The sequence below is a fragment of the Malaclemys terrapin genome, chromosome 4, assembly GCF_027887155.1.
Source record: "Malaclemys terrapin pileata isolate rMalTer1 chromosome 4, rMalTer1.hap1, whole genome shotgun sequence".
Taxonomy (NCBI): Eukaryota; Metazoa; Chordata; order Testudines; family Emydidae; genus Malaclemys; species Malaclemys terrapin.
In genome coordinates, this window is record NC_071508.1 from 77156863 (window position 1) to 77174775 (window position 17913).

Below are 17913 nucleotides of genomic sequence, written 5' to 3' on the forward strand. Positions count from 1 at the left end.
CCCGGAGTGTGGGGGCGTCCCGTGATAGTTGTGGCAGGTGTTCTTTGAAAGGCCACGCCAGAAATCCCCATTCACCGCAGCTCACTCCGACTGACTTAACAACTTATAATATATCATCTATGAACTCTGCATGAACTCTAATACTGATAATATGGCAGAGCCCACTTTCCATTTCAATTCTCCAGAAAGTCTTATTTCATATCTCAGCTAAAGCTTCCTTTTCATAAGCCCCAGGATCTGATGTTCTCTCAATAGCCAGTCTCTGGAGTCTGGACAGACCTTTCTTGGCAACCTCAACAAGCCTGGACAAAACCACGTCCAGCTGGCTAGTTTTCACACTCACTGCTTCAATAGTCCTCCTCCTAGTGATGACTTTGGAACAATACTCTTAGCAACCCAATGGGCCCTCACAGAGTCCTTGAGTTTCAAACAACTCTCTTACTTCCATCCTCATGTTTTATCTCCCACAACCCTCATACCTAAAATAATATCAACACAATACATATCTTAACATTCTCCACATAGCCCATAACTGTAGTATCTGATCAGCCACATAGACTGAATTTATCTATGTAGATAGAATGACCATATTTTCAATATCAAAAATCATTTTTGTGGTGCCATTTTCATGGTCACACAATACTCATACAAAAGTAACCTTTAAACAAAAATGAACCAGCATGACTACTGCCAGCTTCTGACTCAACAGTGACAGATGCATATTTCTCCGAGTGCCGGATTTTCACCAGTAATTTAAGTGCCTGGAGCAAAAAACAGCTTATAAAGTGTCTATGCTCATTTGACTTTCTCTTCACCCCACTCTTCTCCACTTTGGACAGTTATTCCAATGGACTGCTTGTTCCTGGTCAACACAGAACAAATTGTATTAGATACAGCAATATGCCTTGAACAGACATATTGTAGTTATAAAACAAAACATCTTGATTAGTGAAGTGGAAATTAGCATATTCCAGGTACCCTGAAAGAAATTCCTGGGACAACTGGGCATCATATGAAAAACCAGGAGACATGGACATTTTCCTTAGAGGTGGTCCCTCTAGGTTGGGCTTGAGCACATTGCTTAGGGGCAGTGTGACCCAAAGAGTACCCATATGCAAGAAGTCTGGGGACACACTGGCATGTGGTAGTGACTTTCAGCTGGCCTGACCAGTTAATTGTAGCCCAACTCATAGTGTCATAATCTGTATCTAAAAGGTATGGATAGGAAGCTAACAGAAACTGATCATTAATATTATTGTGTGGTGTATGTACGGAGGACAAATGCAAAATTACAAATATATTAGAAAATATGTTCTTAAAGTGTGTCTGCCAGGCGGGGCTGAACTTACCCACCCTAGACAAAGGAATGTGGTTCCTCCACCTTGAAAATACTTCCAGGATACATTAAGAGATACTGGGATTCCATTTACATAAAATGTAAACAAAACTATAAAGCTAACAGGGGGAGGAGATGACCACTCTACATCATAGCAGGGAGCCGAGATTGCAGGAACAGATCAATTTGCATTTTAGCAAACTCCAGTGGAAGAAGAAAACAGAATGGGGCTTTCTTCATCACCAGGTTCCATGTTGCTTTCCTCACAGCTTGAATGAATTTTACTTTGGTGGGTAATCTTCAGAAAAAACATTTCAAAGATTCACTGAACTATAAAGAGAGGGGCAAAAAACTGAAAGTTATCTTTCATCTAAGAAGACAAAGGAACCAAGCACTTTGGACTTTGTGGGAGATCCTGACCAAGAGGATTGACAGTCGTCTTGGTGAAAAGTAATGTAGTCTTGAACCAAGACTAGTTTTGTTAATTCTTAGTCTCTATAATGTATTTTTCCCTTTTATTTGTTGTAACCATTTCTAACCCTATCCTTTATATTTGAACTAACTTAAAATCCTATTTCCTTTTGTTAATCAACTTGTCTTTCTTTTAATCTAAACCAACCCAGGGTAACACTTTCACTGAAGTGATTGTTAACTCCAGTTAAAGAGATAAGCTCTATGTGTTGTCTCCTCAGATGAGCAAACAAACCTTATTATTCCTCTGAATGGTCCAGGAAAGGGTGGACATTGCAGAGCACATGGTTTTGGGAGCATTCGGGAGTGTTGGGGTCAGCTTGTCAGGTGTACACAAAGCTGATGGAGACCAGAATGTGGCTGTAGTTTAACCAGCAGGCTGCTGGAGCCAGAATTGCTGATTGAGAGTTGTTTATCACACAGACACTCAGTGCATGCTTGTATGCTCTCTGGGAGTGTCCAGACAAGGGAGCAATAACAGCAGAGCATTTTAAGACCTCCAGGGTTACAAGGCAGGTGATGACACAATTTAGGGTTACCATCCGTCTGTATTTCCCTGGACATGTCTGGCTTTTTCGTCTCTAAATAGCCGTCTGGGAGGAATTGGTAACAAGGTTAAAATGTCCGGGTTTTTTTTCTCCCTCGCCTCCCTCCCTTCCAGGCAGAGTGTGGCTGCTGATTGGGCAGCTGGGCCGATTGAACTGCTCCCATTGGCCTCCAGCAGCCAGAGCCCTCCCCTGCTCCCCCATCCCTCTGTCTGTAGCCCTGTGTAACACACAAACCGACCCACCGGGCAGTGTGTTTTGCCTACACGTGGAGGCAGAATGGTAAGGGGAGTCTGGGGGGGGGCAGTCAGGGAGCGGGGGAGTGTTGGATGGGTCCCTGGCCTCCACCTGCCACCCCCCCTCCGCGCGTCCGTCCGTCCCCCTTGGACCTCCTCCCTGCCTGCCTCTCCATTGCCTGCTTGTACTGCCAGAGCCAGCAGCAACTGCTGTCTGCTGCCCCCGGGTCCTAGCATCCCCCATCCACTAATGGGAAGACAGGCTGCCCTTACCCTGCCCTTCCACCCTAGCCCTGAGCCTCTCCAATGCCCCAAATCCCTCATCCCCACCCCTCATCCCCACGCACCCTAATCCTCTGCCCCAGCCTTGAGCCCCCTCCTGCATCATGAACCCCTCATCCTCAGACCCACAGCCCACACCCCTGCATCCCCTCCTATCCCCAAACTCCCTCCCAAGCCCCCTCCCCCCTTCCCACACACCCCCTCCTGCCCTCAAACTCCCTCCCAAAGCCTGAACCCCCTCCCTTTGCACCACCTCCCACCCCCAAACTCCATCCCAGAGCCTGCACCCCTCACCCCCTCCAGCACACCCACCCCCTGCCCCAGCCCGGACCCTGCACCCAGCACCCAAACTCTATCCCAGAGCCTGCACCCTGCACCCCTTCTGCACCCTAATCCCTAGCTCAGGACCTGCACCCCAGACCTCCTTCCCCCACCCAACTCCCCTCCCAGAGCCTTAGGCAGGTGGGGGGGTGGGTTCTGGGCACCACCAAAATTTCTACAACCCTGCCACCCATACGAGTGGATAAGGGTCGGGGCAGTCAGGGGACAGGTAGGGTCCTAGGGGGGGAGTTAGGGTGGAGGGTTCTCAGCAGGGGGCAGTCAGGGGACAAGAAGCAGGGGGGACTGGGGTTCTGAGGGGGGCAGTCAGGGGGTGGGAAGTGGGAGGGAGTGGATGGGGGTGGGGCTAGGGTGGGGCTCCCCCCCCGTGTCTTCTTTTTTGATTGTGGAAATATGGTAACCCTAACACAATTCCTCACGGGTCTGGACTGTACTCCAAAACTTGTCAGGCAGTCTGAGGGAAACTTACATTGCTATGGCCTCTGCTGTGCTTCTTTTTATAAGCAGATGGTTTCAGTCTCCAAATCTGTCAGTACGCAATTTCTTTTACCAGCAATGAAATACACATGGTGATTTTCTTAAAATATACTTGCTTAGTCTAATGGCTAATAGGGTAGTTGCTGTCTGTACCAAGTGAAGAGAAAACCATACAGTTTGAAGTTATATTTTATAGCATAGGAGGTTCCTTATTATTATAAAAAATAGTTATACAAATTCTGCATTTTGAAAGCTCCCATCACTGTAGTTTATCAGTGCTAAAATGGCAAACATCTTTTAATTTATATGCTTTGTAAATGAACTACTTTCTTTCTGTACTCTAAAGTAGCATTTCTCAAATGTGGTCATCAGGGGGTTTTCCTACAGCCATGACAGCCTCCTGGACAGAGATGGGGGAGGGGGAAAAACAGCAGCCCCTCTCTGTAGCACCCAGGGACTCCAGGGGAGAGCTTAAGCCTCCCTCTTCCCCACCTTCAGCTGCTGTACTCCAGGAGCGGGCTTCAGCTCCCCCTGCCTGTCTTCAGCCATGGGACTTCAGGGCTGGGCTTCAGTCCCCAACCCCTGGTTCAGCCAGAGGCTCCAGCAATGGGCTTCTGCCCCTCCCCTGGTACAATCAGAGGCAGACTTCAACCTTCAGCCACCCTGCCCAAAGCTTCAACCATGGAACTTCAGAGACAAGCTTCAGCCCCCTTCCCCCAGTTCATCCCGGGGCAACAGAGATTCAGTAGGGCTGGCCTTATGAGGTGCTGTGGTCAAGAGGCAAGGAATGGGGTGAGCCTGCAGTGCAAGGCTGCGGAAGGGAGCTGAGGGCAATGGGGCAGGGGGGAAGCATCAGGCCCTGGGAGGATGATGGGGGAGGGAATGGGTGCTGGGGAAGGGGGGAGGCAGCAAGGTCACCAAAATAAAACTATACATTATTTTTATTATTGAGTCTGCAAAAAAAAAAAAAAAAAAAAAACCCTACAAAAATACATTACAATGATTTGGACATATATATGTGCATATTTAGTGGTTTTTCCTAAGTTAATTAAGTATTTTAGGAAAATTTGTCAGAGCAGTCAGCAGTAAGAGTTGGTGGCTGCACTCTGAGGCCACCAAAATTTTTGTTGTCAGAACCCATGGTCTAAAGAAAAATAACAATGAAGAATAACAATACATAAATATCTCAAATACGTATGTCTATCTCTGATCCTGTGCCATGTCATCTTATTACACAAAATCAATCCATAGGGAAGGCCTCCAAACTTTTTTTTTATTTTATTTTATTTTATTTTTACTTGGGGTGGTGCCACTATTACACTTGAGAAAGACTGATAACAGATAATGCTTCTGATGCAACAAACTCATACAGGGCAACGTCAGAGCCCAATATATAGCTATGAAAAGCCATTATGCTAAACAATATTATGCAGTGTCTTACTTCAAACTTCCAACTGAGAATAAATTTTGTGTATCTCTGTAAAGAATCCTGTGACTCCAATAACCATGCCAGGTATTAGGAGACTTTTGTTTTTTTTTCCTTTTCCTAATGGTCCATTAACCACCAACATCTGTTCTCCCTGTGCACAGTCAGCAGCTCTGCTAATCTCTCCCTGCTCTCTCTTCTCTTCTAGCAGAAACAGTCATCTTTAATAAAGCAGTGTGCCTCTCCCCAACTGCCTTACTCCACTCAACCCACCCATTCTGGTCTATTAGTGAGTGCCATGCCACAGGGAATCAGTAGTGCTGCCTAGGCATTCGTTTTCTTTGTTTCAGCACTTTTCGACCCTAAAGCAGTGCACTCAAAGGTCCATTAGAAATGCTGTTCATGAACTGATGCTTCCACTATTGTATGTGAAAAGCTTTAGTGGTCTGGAGTTGCAGCCTAAGGCTGTTCATAGGTACATGGCCAAACTTGTCACTAACTGATGGTAGCCAGAGACTTAGCAGCTCTTAAAGTGCTTTGTCTCTTGACTTGTTTACCTGTTATCCTGATGGGTCCCAGACTGCTGACCAAGCTGTGTGCAGGGATTACTTCACTCCCCCAAGTGAATGCAGCTTTCTTGGGGGTGAAAGGCAGCAGTTTTTTAACAGACCACAGCACAACACTGTATTACATAGCAGCAATTTATGACGGGAAGTGAAGAATACCACATCCAACTATAGTCATTTATTAGCTAGATATATATATTTGAAAGCTGCCTCTATATGGGAAAAGCCAGCTCTGGACAGCCTCTTTTAGGTGAATTATTACATACAGTTCCACATACTGTATTTTTTTGCATTAGTTGAAATTGTCATGTGTTCTGATTGTATAAATAATAGGTTGATACTGTAACTGTCCACATGAAAGAGCATCACTACAAGAGTTTTTTTTCTCCTGCTTATAATAGCTCATCTTAATTAATTAGCCTCTTAGGGTTGGTATGGCAACTTCCACCTTTTCGTGTTCTCTGTATGTATATATATGTTCTTACTATATGTTCCTTTCTATTCATCTGATGAAGTGGGATGTAGCCCACAGAAGCTTATGCTCAAATAAATTTGTTAGTCTCTAAGGTGCCACAAGTACTCCTGTTCTTTTTGCGGATACAGACTAACACGGCTGCTATTCTGAAACATTGACATTGTGTAAGACATGTCCTGGAATGTGTGAATCACCCTGAACTCACAGGTAGTGTGGACTTTGGTTTGGGAAGAGGATCGAAGTTACATAAGAGAGAACAGAAGGTTGTCAGAGACCAGGAGAATTTTTCTTTGGGTTCCCCACTTAGAGATTCTGAAACTTGTGTGGAGTGATGCTTTGGGATTGGATGTGGCAGAGACAGCCTAGAGCTGACTTTCCAGTGAGTCTTGACTGGAACAGGAGCAGCAGCATAGAGCTGACTACACAGCAGCACAGAGATGGACTTCAAGACAGAGCCTTACAAGATTAGTAGTGACAGAGCAGACATCACAGACTTGGACCAATTAACTGTATGTTGGAGCAGAACCTGCTGATGCATACTTCTCTGGACTGGAGCAGATAGACAGAGGAGAGACACCCTGTGATACAGATTAACACAGGTCATACAGAGTAACACGGCTGCTACTCTGAAACCCTTGATGCCCCTATCACTGAGTCTAATTGGACCCTACCTATGAGTAGGGTTTTAGGTGGGTGGGGAGTGTTGTGTGACTAACTTCTGGACTTCAACAAACTGGAGAGTTAATATATTAGAACTGTGGTGTTGGCTGTACTCCTGATAAATAAATCAAAAACCAATTAGTCTATCTAGAGAACATAAAACAAGTTTATTAACTACAAAAAGATAGATTTAAGTGATAATAAGTGCTAGCAAACAGATCAAAGCAGATTACCTAGTAAATAAACAAAAAAGTGAACCAAGCCTAACATACTAGATTTGAATTAGTAATTTGAATTAGTAATTTCTCACTGCAACTGATGTTACAAGCAGTCCACCAAGTTTCCATACACAGGCTATCCCTTTAGTCTAGGACAAGCACTACCCTCAGTTCTGTCTTTGTTCCTCACGTGTTTCCAGGAGTTCTCTTGTGTGGCCAGTGAGGCCATTAGATGATGTCACACCGCACTTTATATAGCTTTAACATATGGCGGGAACCCTTTGTTCCAAACTCAGTTCCAAGCCCAGTTTGTGGAAAAATACAGGTACCAAAATGGAGTTCAGTATCATGTGGTCTGGTCACATGACCTTGCTGAGTCATAGAAGCCATTACTAACAGGATGACTGAAACATTTACAGGAAGGCTAAGCTCTTCCATAGTCCATTGTCTTTGCTGATGGGCCATCAGCACTATTTAGCTTCTTCATTGTTGTTCCTGAAAGGCTAGCTGTGGGTAAGCACATTTGAAATACAGATACCTCGTCAATATTCATAACTTCAGATACAAAAATGATACATGCATACAACTAGGATAATCATATTCAGCAAATCATAACTTTTTCGTAGACACCTGACAAGACATATCTTATACAAGATGCAACATAATGACGTCATAATTCTATCATAATCAGACCACTATGAAGAATTACCATTGACTATTAAGTTCTCTACCATTTTCAGCTTTTTTACACATGTGACTTTACACTCATGCAACAGCACAGGATTTCAGCTACTAGCTGTATGTAAATATATATGTGGTTAATATGTTTTTTTGTTTGGTTTTTCCTTTGCTCCCCAAATAAAATATACTTGTAGAGCCACGCTCCAAAAGACTCTGAGTGCTTGTGAGTAGAGAAGAACCTACTAGAAAGGTGACAGGGAGATTATATTTTTATTTCCCAGATTTAGAAATAGGATCGTGATGGTGGCAGACTAGGTACCAGCTCATGCCAAAGCCCCCATATCTCAACTGAACACTGACAAATACATAGCTGGAATCAGTGTAGCTCACATATCGGTTAGAATTGTTAAAGTAGGTATTAGAATAATGAGAATGTGTTTAGTGTTTAGACTTTATTGAATAACTGTAAGTGCAGCATGCATTTATCTCACCTCTAACCTTTGTATCCCATATTGCAATGTAATTTCACCCACTGTGCTGTGAGTCTCTGTGACTGTGCAAATTACCAGACAGGAGAGAGATATTAACTAGTGTGAAGTGCTGATATCCTACAGAAGATGCTACATCCTGACCAACAGGAAAGGTCCATCCATGCCAGATGGACTATTGTGGGAAATTAAAAAGGACAAAATACATTTGTTGTTTTTTCCACCTCCCTGTGAAGATGAGTCACGCCAGTGGATTCCTCCTATCAGCTGAGATTTTAGCTTGGGGCACGAGGGAGGAGGAGGTTAAAAACCCCTAACAAGAAGGAACTGGATCTCTCTGTTGCTTGGACTCTTAGGGGCAAGGTTTTCTAGACATAAGCAAAAGATCCCTAGCTGCTTAGCCCTAAATGACATGTAGAGCTTGCTTATTATAGAAGCTTCTATTACTTTTTGAAACTTAAGATTGTAACTCATTTGCATATATATGTTCATTCAACCTGCTTTAACCTTGTAAATAACTTTTGTTTCCTTTTCCTATCTAATAAATCTTTATACAGTTTATTATAGGATTGATTACAAGCATTGTCCTTAGTGTGAAATCTAAGGTGCAATTGACCGGGGTAAGTGACTGGCCCTATGGGCCTGGGAGTAACCTATGCAAGACACTGAATATTTCAGTGATTCTTGGTGTAAGGGACCATCAATCACAAAGATATAGTCACCTGGGTGGCAAGATAGATCAGATAGCTCAAGGGCGCTGTCTGTGACTCCATGTTAAGGTTGTTATAGTGCTTAAGGAGTTCACACTTGATAATTGGTTGGTGAAATGTATAGAATTCACAACCAATCTGGGGTTTGTGCCTGGTTCTTAACAGTCTGCCCTGAGGTTGGTATTCACACTCTTGAGTCACTATAGGCAGCATTACAAGGAGTAGGACTTTGGATGGGTACTTGAGCTTTGGTTTTATTTCTTTTAGATAAGGACTCCTAGACACATTGACACATGACCTTATTGCTGCCTTTAGCACCTGGCAGAAGGGTTACACATTTCTGTAATTCCTGTTTGTATCAGTTCTTATTTTATTCTTTATTATATAAGGCTTCCTGATCTGTGATACATATCTCTCTGCCAGCTATCACCATGCCACAAATGTGGTGGTGATAGCCCTGTGATATATTGCATTCACCATGTACCATTCACACCTCACCTGAACTCTGCTCACTAATTCATCTCTATTAGGACTACTACTGACATTCCAACCCCCCTGAGAAGCTTTAAAAAGCCACCTTTCAAAACCAAAAGACCTCCTAGAGAAAGGTTTGCTTCTCTCCACCACCTCTCTTCAAGAAAAAAGAAAAAAAAGAAAATGGATTTGCAACACACAGATTAAAATTGTGAGAGGCACATGAGAGAGAAAGACCAGAGAAAGGATTACAATCTGCTAGTTTATGATGTTGCAGGGCTAGAAATTGGAACTCTGTACTCTTTGAGGAGGAGATTTCCAGCTTTCAGATGAGATACAAAGAACATAACTTTAGACTTCATAGTTCCTGAGCTACTGAGATTTCCATGACACAGAAGGTGTGTAGAACTAGTTTACACAGTCCTGCACTTCTCCCAACCCTTACAGCCTCTGGTAGAGGGTGCTCAGTGTTCAGCCATTCTGGAATGAAGGTGGACATAAATTAGAGCAGACCACAGAGCAGTCTTAACTCACACTGGTTATCATATGGCCCCCAGAGCATGCAGGACACACACAACACATATAACTTAAATCTTCCTCATGGGCTGCACTTCCTAAGCCCCCAGACTCTAATCCTGGTTCTGACACTGCTTTGCTGAGTGACAAGATGTAAAAATAATCTAATTTATCTGAAAGTTAGTTTGTGCATCTGTAAAATGGGAATAATGGTTAAAGCACCTAGCACACTGTTAGCCTTACATAAATAATAATATTTAACAGCCATGAGAAGTCAATACCTTCTTTTCATGTTTCATTCAAAAGACTTTGGCACCAACGCTCCACAGAACTTCAAAGAATTATCTGGAACACCAGTCATTCCTACCTCTCTCCCCTCAATGTACTAGCAATGTAATAGCTTGTGTGCAGCTGTGTGTGAGCTCTTACTTAGCTAGGCCTCTGCATCAGCCAGTCCTGTACATCTGACTCCCTGTGATTTTCAGAGGATTCAAACGGAGAAGTCAAGAGGGTATTGCCTCATCTGAGGCTGCAGGATTTTATGAAAAGGTAATGAGACAAAATAATCTTCCAAATGAAAACAACACTTTGTCAGCAGTGTGTGTTTAAAATGATAGATTAAACATATGCTGATTTCTGAGTGAAAAATCTGTTAACACAGTAATAGGCTTAATGGCACAGCAATGTTATTGGTCTTGTTCAATAGTTAGCATCCTTAACAAAGTGTTTCAGAGGGTTGTATTAACAATAGGTGGCCCTGAGCTAAAACCCAGGTTCCAAATAGCCTGCCTATGGGAGTGTTTGAAATGTTTTGTAGATGTACATTCTGTTTATAAAAGGCTGACGGGCGAAAGGGTGGTTTTGTGGGTATAATACAGGATTGGGATGAGGAACTGGCTTTCATTCCTGGTTCTGCTGCAAACTTTCTGTGTGGGCGTCACTTCACCTTTCTGTGCTCCAGTTTCCCCAATTTGCAGATGGGGAAACTGGGGCACAGAAGGGTGATCTTATTTCCCTACCTCACAGAGGTATTGTGAGACAATGCATCAATATGCTTGTGGTACTCAGTTACTGCAGTAATGATCCTATAGATAGAACTTCATATACAGAAACCAAAGCCCCAGTTCGAAACACTGCACAGCTTGATTATGTATCTGCTATTAACCAGTAAGTCCACAGGCAAAGGATTCAATGATTTGGGCATATTGTTTTGGAAAGAAAAATGGAAGGGGACTGCTGCAAAGGGAGCAGCTAATTGGGAATGGCTGATTGGTGTTTAACACCCTCAGGTGTTTAACAGCTACAAATGAGACAGTCTAGCTGCAACCACTGGAGTGAATGGAACATGAATGGGACTTCTGATGTCCCCTCTGTATCTCTGCAGCACTTCTGCTATCTTAATTCATGAATCCCTTTCAACTCCCCACACCTCTCATTGCCACACTCCCCAGAAGAGAAGCTGGGGTGGCACAAAGTGGACTTAATGGGAATTGGTATCTGGCCCAGTGGGAACTGAGTCTGATTTCACTAAACTGACATCCTTACTAGAACCTTCACTTTCCATAGCCAGTAGCTTTATAATGTGAGCCACAAATTATCCTCTCCCCAGCTGAGCCAGTAGCAGACAAGCTGAGTGGCTCACAGCGGCAAGGCAGTTTTTTGCACTCCTTATGTGATGTGAACAATTCTCTAACACTGGGAGAGCCCGTGGAAAAAGTTCAATAGATTAGCAAAGAGCAAATGTATGTGGGTTTTTTTTTGTTTGTTTGGGGGTTTTGCCTGTATTTTGCAGCACTTTTCAAATTAGGCAAAAATGACTCAACTCTGTGCTGCATAATTGTGATACTTTAAAAAACTGATATTCGCAATACTTGTTTGGTATTTAATTAACTTTCAATCACTATCTTATTAGGTCTAAATGAAGTGAGAGTGAAGTAGGACACTTGATATAAAGTGCTGATTATGGGTAACTGCTGGTTACTGAAGCCAAACAAAGCTCACTCTGCATAGATTGGAATTCCCCCTATCTCCATGTTCTCTGTGACATTTATAACTAGCCATCTCAGATAAGAGTGCCTGCGCTCTGTGACACCAGTGACTGTACTGGAAACTTGCCAGGAATGCAAGACCTACACCTGCCTTGCAGTCAAGTAGAAAATTGAAACAGTGAATGCCCACACAAAAATATTGGCTTGCAATTGTATATTCCCTGCTACAGAGAGAGAGTTTGCTTTTTAGGGCTAGATTGTGATCTGGACTACCTGCCCATAGAGGGAAGCAAGGGGCAGTAATATCCCACACAAGAATGTAAGGAGGTTATCTATGCCTTGAAACTGGGCACACAGGAGTAAATGGGTTCTGTGTGCCTACTCATTCTTTACCCCTGGACCAGAAGGGAACCAACCACAATCACCCCCACAATGCACTGGCCACTTTCACCGAGCTAATACAGGCGATCTCATAATTTGCCGCACCAAATTAATACTGTCCCTTCCTCAACCCTGGGCACAGGGGAAGCAGGGGGGGAATTATACTTCCTAGGGATGTCCCTGAGCACAATGCCCCCTCAGGATTCTCCTGGGGTAGTGTAGCTTCTGCACCACCTTTTGCTCAGGACTTCTTAAGGATACAGTCCAACAGCTCTTACTAAGTTAAACAGTAATGAAGGTGTGCTCGTGCACTGCAGTTTCAGGGAAAGAGTGACCATCTTTCGAGTAGCAGAGGCTGTGCTTTGGGATTCTCTGTCATAATTTGTAAGGCTCCTGGAGGTACCATTGAGTACTAGATTAAAGATGACTCCCCTACAAGAAGCCCTTCAGTGTTTGGGTGCAATATATCCTCTCTCTTCAAATAGTCTCTCTAAGCTGTGGAATGTTCAGACCACAAAGTGCCATCCCTCATTGCTTTACAGTAATATCTGTGAACTGTATCTGCTGCACTGAAGAAAAAAGAAAAGTGTTTAAAAAGTATCAGGGTCAAGCCAATATTTTGCATGCTGTTATCAAAATGCCAATGGTATGTTCTAGGTCTACCTCCTTTTCCTTCACAACAAGGCTGGGTCTGAAGAGAGAGAATAGATCTGACTCATGAAGGGAAAGGAGGAGGAGGAAAATATACTTAGGAAATCTTTTAAAAAGCCATTTTATCTCATCTAAGTTTCTCAGTGGCTTATTAAGGTCAGAAGAAAAGTAAGAAAAAAAATCCCCTAGCACTTTTAATAAACCTTCTCTCAGCATCTGGTCTTAAAGAAACCAGGTAAAACAAAGAACCTGGACAAGCTAATGAAGATGAGGCTCTTATTGCCTGATATATTCATTTGTATCCTGTAGTCTGTCCAGGAAGAGAGGATAGATAAGGGACTGAAGGCAAGTTGTACTTTGGTTCCCAACATTTGGGGAATCTGTACTGTTTTGCCAGCTGTAGCAATCAGTGCCTGCTGCCTTCCATTCATTTGTAATGCTCAAATGCACAATTGATTTTTGTAAGTGATGCTGGGGTTTAGAGCAGCCCAAGAATCATCAGAATGCACTGGAGACAAACAGCAGTGTTGGTGCACCAGACCCCAACACAGAGGGTCATCATCAAAAGTCCACAAACTATCCAGCTGAACTCATCAGAACTATTCATGGTGTATGGTACTGCTAAAACTTTCACAAGCACTTGCAATCTGGACCTGGTGGAAAATGTTGCTCATTTTGCTGGTGAACATAGGTTTCATAAGTCACTCTTTGGATAAAAGAAATCACCTGCTCTACCAAGTTTGTCCAGGGTAGAAATTCACAATTTTCTCTGCAAACAGTTTTTGGTCAGCAGAGAAATGATCTTTTTTTCTTACCATTGAAAAACCTGCATTTCAGCTATGTGGGAAAATTTAAAATGACATTTAAGAAAAAAAATATTTCTTCTTTCTTCCATGTTTGCTGGATGAGTGAGTTTTTTCACAATAGCTCTAATCCCTTTGATTTATCTTGGGAAGTACTGATATAGGGCTAGGACTGCAAATCCTTACAAATAAAACCATTTGATTCCTTACCTTGAGAAAAAGCAGTTTATTGAATTGGGCAGTCAAGCTCTTAATTCCTATACTCCTACACATTCTCTCTACTACTAAACCTCATGTAACAGGGAAGTATATCCCTTTAAGGACCAGGGGGGGCTGGGGACTGCTGAGCCCCGTTCCAGGGAGGAGACCAGCAAGCATGTGCTAGAAATCATCAGATCCATCTGGACAGCATCAGGTGACTGGGTTTGATGATTACTGGTTAGAGGATACAGATGAGGGCCCCAGCTCCAGGACAGAGATAAAGGAACACTCTCCTGTAACTACGTCAAGGCTGCAGGTGGCTCTGTAGAGGACTGTGAGCAGGAGGGAGGCCCTGCAGAACTGATTGGGGTATAGCCAATTATTTCACCAGCCTGGTGAGTGAACCCACCAGGCAGGTGTGTAGTTTTATGCCAGTGTCATCTGGGATTACATTCTGTTAGAGACAGCTCCTTCCTTAAGTTACGAGAGAAGCATAATGGACCTTAGTAGACATTTTAGCTACTAGTGATGGGTAGAACAGCAAAACTAGGAGTAAGAAACCCAGTTTCTTAAAAAGACCAGTCTTTTCCATTTATAGTTCATTTCTTAAGGAGATGCACTGCACAGCTGAACCCTGAGAAACCACAAAAGGGTACTTAAGTCAATGAATACCCTCAAGGAAGGAATAAATATATTCAGAAAGCTATCCAGTATCTTTCAATGTAAATAGCTGATGTGATGCTTCATTGATGTTGGATGACATATAAATGGCATGAAAAAAACTGTACTTTCTTAGCATGGCAATCCAACAAAGAAGTGTAGTGTAGTAATTAGAGCAGGTGACAGTGAAGCAAAAGTTTTCTATACCTACATCCATAAATGAGGCCTGGAGCAAGTCACAGAACCCATTTTTGTACCTTGGTTTCTCCATCTGACAAATGATAATAACCATCACTGCCTGTTAATTCATTAATGTTTGTATTATGAAGCATTTTGAGAGTCCCAAACACAAGTTGCTATCTAAACACAAAGAAGCATTACCATTTTCCAAGCCAAACATTGTAAGACTTGTCATTTCAGAACTGGAAGAGAGCACTGCAAAGAGTTTTCAAGAAGCAGTCCTAAAGTTTCTAAAATCTGGGTTGGGGGAAAACTTAGGTGCTACAACTTAGGCAGGTGCAACTGCACTTACATCAGGCCTGAATTTGGCCCTAGAACATTAGTGATCTCATTTTCAGAGATTTAAGCCCTGGTGAAAAACTTGATAGGAACACTCCAAGGCAGCTCTATATCAGACCTATGAGTATAAGGAGACATATTTTTATGCTATTCCCTGAAACATGGGGCTAGATGTTCAGCTAATGTAAATCAACTTATCTTTATTTATTTAAATTTATTTAAAATTTAAAAGAGCTATGTTGATTTACAGCGGCTGAGGATCTGCCTTGTGATCCAAAGGGTATGTCTACATATCACAAAAAAGCCCTGTGGCAGAGTCTCTGTGCCTGGGTCAACTGATTAGGCTTATGGGGTTCTTGCTGCAGGGCTCAAAATAGCTGTGTAGATATTTGGGTGTGAGCTGGAACCTGGGCTCTCGACACAGCACTAGGGGCAGGTCTCGGAACTGGGGATTCAGCCCAAGCCCAAATGTCTATACTGCTTTTTGATTTAGCCCCATAGCACAAACCCAAGTCAGTTGACTTGGGCTTAGAGACTCATTGCCACAGGGTTTTTGCTCTGTAGACATATCCTAAATGGCTCACCAGACCTCAGACTCTAAGAGCCCTACTCATTGCGCTTATGAGAGAGAAATGCTTCTTGTGTTGTAATAGGCAATCCATTAGGGAGGTTCAAATGTTTCAGGTGTTGGAAACATCACAGGAATAGCTTCCTCTTGTAGTTTATCTCAGGACTTCAAAAGGAAACTAGGAAGGTGCAAGGGCAGCATGAAAATGAGGAAAAAAAGAAAAACAAAACCTTCTCAAACATAATTTAAAAAAAATGAGTTTTGGTGTTATTTTCAGGCCAGGTCTTATTATCCGAGATATCTTGCCAAGTCCAAGGAGGTTCGTGACCCATCTTGATCCTCATCTAAAGCCCACTGAAGTTAATGGGCCATAGAGGTCAATGGGCTTTGGACCAGGCCCCTTCTGAGAAGTTAGTTTGTTAGACTCTAAATGTGAGGGAGTTGTATTTGTTGCAAATGTGGATATTGATATTGTCAGGGGAACAACCTCCTCTGCCTCCAAAATGAGTCAACAATAAAACGTGCCTGAAAACATGACTGCTGATTAATGCATCAAAAGAAAGAGACAGAAAGTCAGGAACGATTTTATTTCTATTCCTGTTATTTCTTCTTGAGGGCAAAAAATAAATAAATCTTGCTGCTTTTCAAAAGATCAGGCTAGATTGATAGAACCAAATTGAGTTAAAACTTCCCATATTTGTAAAGCGGCATCTGAACAATTCTAGGGAGGATGGATTTTAAATTCTCAAAAGTAAAAGCTTTCTAGAAAAATGATTTAAAATGTTTATCTTCATCTTTCTCTCCCCTCACAACCTTTTGTCTTCTTTACACTCCTCCACCAAATCCTGAAGGTTTAACAAACATATTCAGTTCATATGAAATCCCATTATATTTCAATGTTATGAAGGCCAAGGGTCAAAATTCCCTCCCCAGTGTTCTGCCAACAAAACAGACTGGCTTTGTGAGACTTTCTACATTATGATGCTATTTCCTATTGTTGAATGAGCATGGAGCATTCAGATGAGAATACAGCAGCTCTTACACAGCTGACACCCATTCATTTATATAAGGGAATGATTTGTATACAAACTATATTGAGTTTTATATGGTTTAGAAGGAGCTTGGCAGAGAAAAGGAGGGTTTTTGTTTTGTTTTTTAAATATGTATGTGTATGTATATATATCCAGAGTGGCGAAGTTTCTATTCAGCACTTTGAAATGTGGACTCTCATTCTGTTCAATTTGCTCTAAGATTGAGATGGTTTCAATTGAAAAAACTGTAAATGGAGCGCCAATCACCATAAGTGGCAGCAGAGAGTCATTAAGAATGACAAGTAGAGTATTTTTATAGTATATTTAGAGACTTCTTGAACACTGATGAGACTCTTCAGCCTTCTTTATCCCTTTGTAACTGCCAAGCATTGCTGATGAGACTGCACACATTGCTATTACTTCCCCAGTAGAGTCTTATGAGTGAAAAAGAAACAGCCTGGGGCTTTTCCTTCTTCTCTAAATGCTGACTTGGTCATGAACAGAGTGGCAGTAGAGCTGAGACTGCCAGCTGGTGACTCGACACTAGAGAGGCACTTAACCAGATATTAGAGTTCTGCATATGGTGGATGGATTGACCACATATGTTGGTACTATGTTATCACAGCCAAGACTCAAATAGGGGTCCTTGTGATCCACAGAGAGTTTCTCTACCAGGTGAGCAGCAATAGAAATGAGCAAAATGTAGCTGTACAGTGAACCTGGAAAAGATGGAGTGAGCTGCAGTGCTGTTCTGCAGTGAACCTGGGAAGAATGTAAGTGAATGTGGTATTGCAATGTACCATAATGAAGCTATGAAGAATAGAAATGATTGGACAAGTGCTACATATGCTAACAAAAAAGGAAATGGAGCATCTGTTTGGTTTAATCACCTCTGCTTACTTGCTGATATGCTTAACATGCTGTAGGTGGCAGTGTGGGTAAATCTCTGACTTCCTGATGCTGCAGAAGTCAGCTTCTCTAGCTTCTCTGCATAGGTTAAACCATAACAGCTGAGCCAGGGTGTACAGAACTTGTCAATAAAAAAACACAAGGCATCTTTTGGAACCAGAAAGCAGCTCAACTACAGATCTTGATGTAATGAAAGACCTTCTGGGACACATCTGTTTTTGTAACTGTGACTATTTTTGATCCTTCTCCTTGCTCTCCCTGCCTTCCCCCCACCCCCTTTACATAACATGACAAGTCAAGAG